The 7,126-nt window shown below is 33.3% G+C and overlaps 1 pseudogene; it reads right to left on the bottom strand.

Annotated features, from left to right (window-relative positions):
* Window positions 1-2,589: 2,589 nt before the first annotated feature.
* Window positions 2,590-4,288, bottom strand: LOC143394638 (heterogeneous nuclear ribonucleoprotein R pseudogene; annotated as a pseudogene).
* Between the last annotated feature and the right edge of the window lie 2,838 nt (window positions 4,289-7,126).

Here is a 7,126-nt window from a genome sequence, read left to right on the forward strand (position 1 = left end):
ATGTCAGACTGTGCTAATTGGTAAGGGTCTTTCCCTATACAAAATTTATTTACAATAAAAATGCCACCTTTTTTGTAACAAAAACCACACATTCCTGACTTTTTAAAGTACAGGGATACATTCTGAAAAATATGTCATTAAGTGAATCTATTGTGTAAACACCATAGAGTGTGTGTACATAATACAAACTTAGATGGCGTGGCCTATCATACAACTAGGCTATGTGTGATATATCATTATGTACATAGTCCATAGTTGATGAAACACTGTTGGGCAGTGTGTGACAATATATGAAAAGCATTTTCAAATTTCTCTTTCAAGTGTAAAGCAATTGAAGGACTGAGAGAAAAATTTAAAAAGGGAAAAGAAAAATTTTAATTTCTTAAAACTACTAAGACAAATTTAAACTAGTAAGAAAATATTTAAAAGGCCGTGAAAGCTGTCCTTGTTAAAAGAATAGAGATGGACTCTTTGCTACAATTCATCCCTCATTTTTGACTATCATTTTTGTAAGACAGAGGGAATCCAAACAATGTGACCTCTGACCTATACATGTAGGAACTCTAATCCTGGTCCCACTCTTACTACTGTGAAATCCCAAGCCAGCCCCTTCTCCCATTCCTGTTCTTTCAAGCCATTCTCCGACCCGTCTGGGAAGCTGCCCTGCCCCACTAAATGGCTTCATTAGGTGAATAATAAATCTTTTCATACACTCTTGGTGCACATTTGGCATGATAAGTCTTGACATTGAAGCCAAAATTTCATGGAGATCTACATTTTGCTAGGTGATTTTAATGTTTGTTCTTTCATTTTCCAATCCTGGTTCCATTTTAGAACAGTTTCATAATCTTTTTTTTCTCTCAGAACAGGTAAACAATAGCTCTGAAGTAACCTGTCTACTCCTGGCACCACCTTCTCAGTTGTTTTGTTTGTTCTTATTTAGAAGTTACCATTTTTGATTAAAGGGAGTTAAAAATTCATATTAAAATATCCTGTATTACTGCACAATTTTACTACTTAATTATGAAATTTAGATACATAAATTGTCACAACCAAGAAAATTTATTTAAAAGATTCTGAACATTCAATAAGCTCCTGTGTTAAAACATGAATTATGAGGAAGTAATTTCTTGAATAGGTTATGATAAAGAGCAGGTACTTTTTTATGATTTCTGTTCATTTAATGACAAAATCCATACCAGATGATCATAAAGAGATTTTTAACTAATGCTTTTAAGAAAATATGAATCAAATAACATGTGGCAAATAAATTGTTACAAACACCTTCTATAACAATAATCCTATTGAAATTCCATCATTTTCTATACTTATATGGTTAGTATTGATTGCTATGGAATGTCCTGAATCCTCAAGTATCTTCTTTATTAACAATATACCCCTTGCTTAATTTAGTAATAGTAGTGTTTCTCAATTACTTATTTTAATTAATCAGCCTGAAACTATATATATCTATCTTCTAAGAATCATTTATCAATTCATTATTTGTATTATTAGCAGATAATTATTTTATTTGACATTAATCTATTACTATTTATTAATTTAACTTTTATTGATTTGTTTATTATGCAAAGCAACGTGAATATGAAATTAAACACTACAAGTTTTGCAAAGCAATCCAGATGTAAAAGATAGAAAATTAGACTGGTAATTGTTCTGTGGCGTAGATCGCCTCTCATGGATGTATGTTTTTTTTAAATTTATTTTGGAATAGATTTTTGAGTTTTATTGAAATTTTACATGAACAAGAAATTGGAAATTCAATCACATTAAAAAACAGATTGTCATGGCTTTGACATTTAAGCCAAACAAATTTTGTAGGGCAGATGTCAAAAATTGTGAAGACATAACAATTTAAAAATGCAGGTAACCTACTTCTAGGAATGCAAAACATAAAATCATAGGTTATTTTCAATATAAGTTTTCTTATATGTTAGGCTATATGTTACATATCATTATATTTGTAGTTCATATTTGATGAATCACTGTTGGGCAATGTTTAACTAAGACTATTGTTTAACTAAGACAATGTTTAACTAAGACCATTCAATTTCTTCCCCTTCTATTTCTTTCCATTCATTTCATCTGTGGTCTCTATAGCTGCTCCTCATTCTTCAAAATCATAGGTTATTTTCAATATAAGAAAACTTAAATTTGTTTGCTTTAATTTCTTAAAACTACTAAAACAAGCACTTGCTTGTATTTGTATTTATAACATACTTCATACTCTTATGTATTCTATCCCAAATAAAAAATATTTAAATTGTCCAGACCAAAGGTTCTGTAAAATCATCATTTAACAGCTTGTTCTGAAGCTAAAATGAAGCCTGAAATGATAAAAACATTCTGATCTCCAGAATGACAGAACTCTGCGAGCACAATGTCCAAGAATATTAATGAAAAGGATAATAAAAAGACTTGGGTATGTACATAATAGTGATTTCTTCAGCCCAATACAAATGGAAGCAAATGGCTAGTCAAAGATGAAACCGTTAAGCCATTTTTTTGAAGAATGCAGTAGATCTATAGCCAATCATATCTTGCCACTATCATTTTCAAGCCCTTGCTTATCTATTTCCACTGTTACCCTTAAGTATCATGGTAAAATTCCTGGGTGTCATTATTGTAACCATAGTTATCAGAATAGTCACCACCTGACTGAAGCAGTTGCTGAGTGATGGATTGGGAACCCCAGTTCTGTTGGTTGTTGATCTGATGTCACTTGGAATCAGGTTGGTTGTAACCATCTGCCTTTCTCTTGCCTCCTACATTGCCCTCAAGATTGCCCGGAGCTCCACAGGAACCATGGCCTCTCTACTATTGTGCAGGACCCCCTCTACTACCTCTAGAGCCTCTTGGTGGTCCCAGAGGTGCCCTCCTCTGTGAAGAGCCAGTTCTACCTCTCAAAGGTGGTGTTCCACCCTGGTGTGTGTGTGGGGGGGAGCACATGGCCCTCCCCATTCTCTTTCTCGTCCTCCTACTGTACAACCATTATGATAGCTGTAGTAGGGTCCTTCATAGCCACCAAGGTAGTCATGATACTCATAACCATAATAATCATCATAGTAACCTTCATAGTCAGAGTAATATGGAGAGTAGCCTTATCTACCTCTCCCTCCACCATGACCTCGACCTCTAATTGGAGGTGGCATGCAAGGGAGAGGGTGTTAGTAATAATCTTCGTAGGCAGTGCTTCTGGAGGCCTGTCTAGCAGCCTGGAGCTATTTCTTTTTTTTAATCTACAAGTTTAACTAAGACCATTCAATTTCTTCCCTTCTATTTCATTTCATCTGTGGTCTTTTTAGCAGCTCCTCATTCTTCAAAATGAGCAAATGCATAATCTTTAACCTTCTTTACTCTTTCAAGTTTTCCAGATTCAGAAAATAACTTTTGCAATATTTCTTCTGTCATAGTAGAAGCCAAATTTCTTACAAATAAAACTTTCCATGACTTCTGGATCTGATTCTTCCACAGTGTCAACCACTCAATTATAACTACGTTTTCCCCATACTTTTACTTTTCCACTCATTAGCCAGATTCTGGCTTGTGCTGCTGACTGTGATTCTCAGTTCAAGGAAGCTGAACCCCCAATTGTTCTTTTTGTCATTGGGTCGATGATAGAGAATAATGTCCACCAAACCCTCTATGACTTTACTGAACTCTTCCAGGATGTTTTCTTTATTCTTTGGGATGGATCAAACAAAAAGTCTGTTGTTTGACACAGAAATGCATACTGAAAGGTGTTTACCAGGGCAAATTTTATAGCTCTCACACAGTTTAACAGTTTCCTGTGCAGTTTCTTTTCCACAGAAGGTGACAAATGCATACCCCCTGTTCTGACCAGACAGTGTGGATCTATCATAAGACCTAGATCCCAAATGGGTCCGGTCTTCTCAAACAGAGGTACCAACTCGTCCTTATACAAATCTCTTGGTGTTTTACCTACGAAGAATTCTTTTTCCAATGCCAGGCTGCATATCAGATTATACACTGTCTGGTGGAGGACCCCATACTGCTTCTGTCCAGTGGTTATATGCAGAGTACAACCAGTCAGTTCTCTCCAAGAAGGCCTTGATTTTGGTTTCATCAGATTCCTCTGTGGATTCTTGCACTTTGATGCCCTGTTTCCCTCTTTGCCTATTGGTCTTTATAACTCCACATAAAAATGCACTTTTATTCTGAACATGTGACAAGTCACTTCTGCTTCATTAAATTGCCTGAAAGCATCAATTGCTCTTTCATCAAGATCAACATAAGCTACCAATCGAGGGCAGAGCAGGGGTCAGCAGCTATGCCTATGAGAATAAGTGCAAGGAGCTTTGAAAACTACTAGAAATGGCACATGCGCTACCCCTTTCCCCTACCCATGGACACAGATGTTATAGATATATATTTTATATCAATTCAACTTTTATGAACAATAGTAGATAATTTCATAAATAATGGCAAAGCTATATACTCTTTTCCAGAAATATGAAGCCTATCTGAATGCAAAGATAAACTAAATTATGAAAATTAATAAAAAGAAAATATTGTGAACAGATGTATTATATGCACAGATAGCATATAAACACCTTTTACTAATGAGCTGACATCATGAAATACCCCTTCTGGTTGTTGTTATGCACGATTTCTACATTTGCTAGGAATCTGAGGCATCCATTCATTCATTCCCTATCAACTCTGCCTTAGTTAAACTATTTATCCTTTCTCTTCATTAACACTGTCCTCCTCATTAGTAAATGGGTATAATCATCACATTTTATTTTTTAGTGATACAATTCCCACATGATGCATAACCCTCACAAAACTTTCTCAATGTCTTTAGAGGGAAAGCACTTACCTACGATTTCTGAAATTAATTTGCAAAGGAGAAAAAAAGAAGCACAGTATATTGTAGAAAAGTCAATATTTAAAACGTCAGCAAATAATTTTACTAGCTCAATAAAACTATGAGGAGAGAGACTACATTTGGGATGTAGTTTATTAGACATTTTATAGGAAAGAATAAACATCTGTATTCAGGAAAAATGTTCATGATCATTCCAACAGCTAGGAAACAAGGGGTTTTGCTCCTGCTTGTTAGTGGGGTAAGCATATTAAGAGACTTTCATGAAATGCTCAAATACCAACCAAGTCAATCTGTATCCAAACCCTGAGGACATTGAATGAAACTATATATTCTGTCCTCCCTGAATTCTAGTTTTATACTCTTGAAAAGATGTTGAAATTCTACAGTATGGATAGTAATACTTTCACAATGCCTAAAATGTTGGAAAGTCTACTTAAAACTTTTATGTCTGAATATAAGAGAACATATGCAATAATTTCTATTGTATATAGAATAGTTTCTTTCTGTAATAATTTCTATTGTCTCAATGATAAGTGAGAATCATGAGAAATTTCAACTGAATACTTATGCTCGGCTTAACTATAAATTAAAATCTGTTGTACCTTTGATTTTTTTATACCCATTTTTTCAAGTGAAGTAAATACAAGTCATTAACTTAATTTAATAATAAGTTTAATAATATGACAATAATATTAGTAGTATAAATCAAAGCATGCATACCTCCAATATTGTTTTTCTAATTTCTCATTAGTTACATGGTTAGCCAAAAATATGAAAGCTATATATTTTCACAGTAATAATAAACTTCATATTGATCTTTGATAAAAGTTCATCCAAATTAGTTAAAATCATGCCTTAAGTGAAAAAAGATTGAGTATTGAAAGTGGGAAATTTTTATTCACATCTCTGAGTTCAGTTTCACTGAAATTCACTCTTTTAAAGGAACATTTTCAAGATTTTGTTTGCAGTTTGAGAAATCCTGAGTATTTATGATATACATCAGAGCACACTTTGATTTTTAAAAGTAAGCAATTGTTATGGTTTAGATATGAGGTGTCCCTCAAAAGCTCATGTGTAAGACAATGCAAGGAAATTTAGAGGTGAAATGTTTGGGTTATGAGAGCCTTAACCTAATCAGATTGTTAATTCCCTTATATAGATTAAGTGGGTGATAATTGTAGGCAAGTAGGGTGTGACTAGAGAATGTGGGTTCATAGAAACAGACCCTTGGGATTTATATTTTGTCTGTGAGTGTAGTTGGCTCGCTCTCTCTGCTTCCTGATGCTATGTACCCAGGTGCTTTTCTCTGCCACACCCTTCTGCCATGATGTTCTTCCTAATTTTGGGTCCCAAGGAATGGAGTCAGAATGTATGAACTAAGACCTCTGAAACTGTGAGCCCCCAGATAAACTTTTCCTCCTCTAAAATTTATCCTGTCAAGTCTTTTGGTCATGGTAGTAAAAAGCTGACTAAAAGAGCAATGTGATGAGTTCATTTTTTTTTCATTTTAAAACTTTGTTCAATCTATAGTAAAAGAGTTATTAAAGGATATTTTCCTAGTGATCATTTATAAATAATAATTTTGACAAACTTAATAGCCTTCAAAAATTATTCTAATGGCCATAGGTAAATTTTCAAATAAACACTTGGTAAAATAGAATTTAAAAATATGCTGATTTTGGAAAAATATCTAGTGCTGAATTTTTTTTCCTCAAATAAATATAGAAAGTACATACCACAGATTGAGTTGCCAATGTATTTATTGTCAATGTAATTTTAAATTAATTTATTTTATGATGATTCTGTTTGATATTCACACCTGGTATAACAAATAGTGTATCATTTGAAAACAACACTTGTATTTAATTAAAATACTAATATATAACTAAGTAGTCTATGAAGCAAGGTAAAATTTTCATCTTGTACACAAAAGTAGATTTATAAGTCCTTTGAATGTGATAAATGTATGCTAGTTATCCTACTTCAGTGATTTAATAATTAACAGATTATCTTATTGATTCCTCAAAAGAAAATGTTATAAAAGAAAACTTTAAAAAAAAAAAAAAAACTCCACCCTTGTTTCTTGGTTTCTTTTCTTAATTGGGTTTCATTCATAGATACCAGCTGTCCACTATGGTTTAACAAAATCATTTAGGTGATGAATTGATAAATGTTTTTAAAGTATGAATGAGTATCCAGATATAATCTCCAGTAAATTTTGAGTCTGTTTAAATGTTTACACACAGATTTTTTCAA

Source organism: Callospermophilus lateralis, chromosome 3 (assembly GCF_048772815.1).
Source record: "Callospermophilus lateralis isolate mCalLat2 chromosome 3, mCalLat2.hap1, whole genome shotgun sequence".
Lineage (NCBI taxonomy): Eukaryota > Metazoa > Chordata > Mammalia > Rodentia > Sciuridae > Callospermophilus > Callospermophilus lateralis.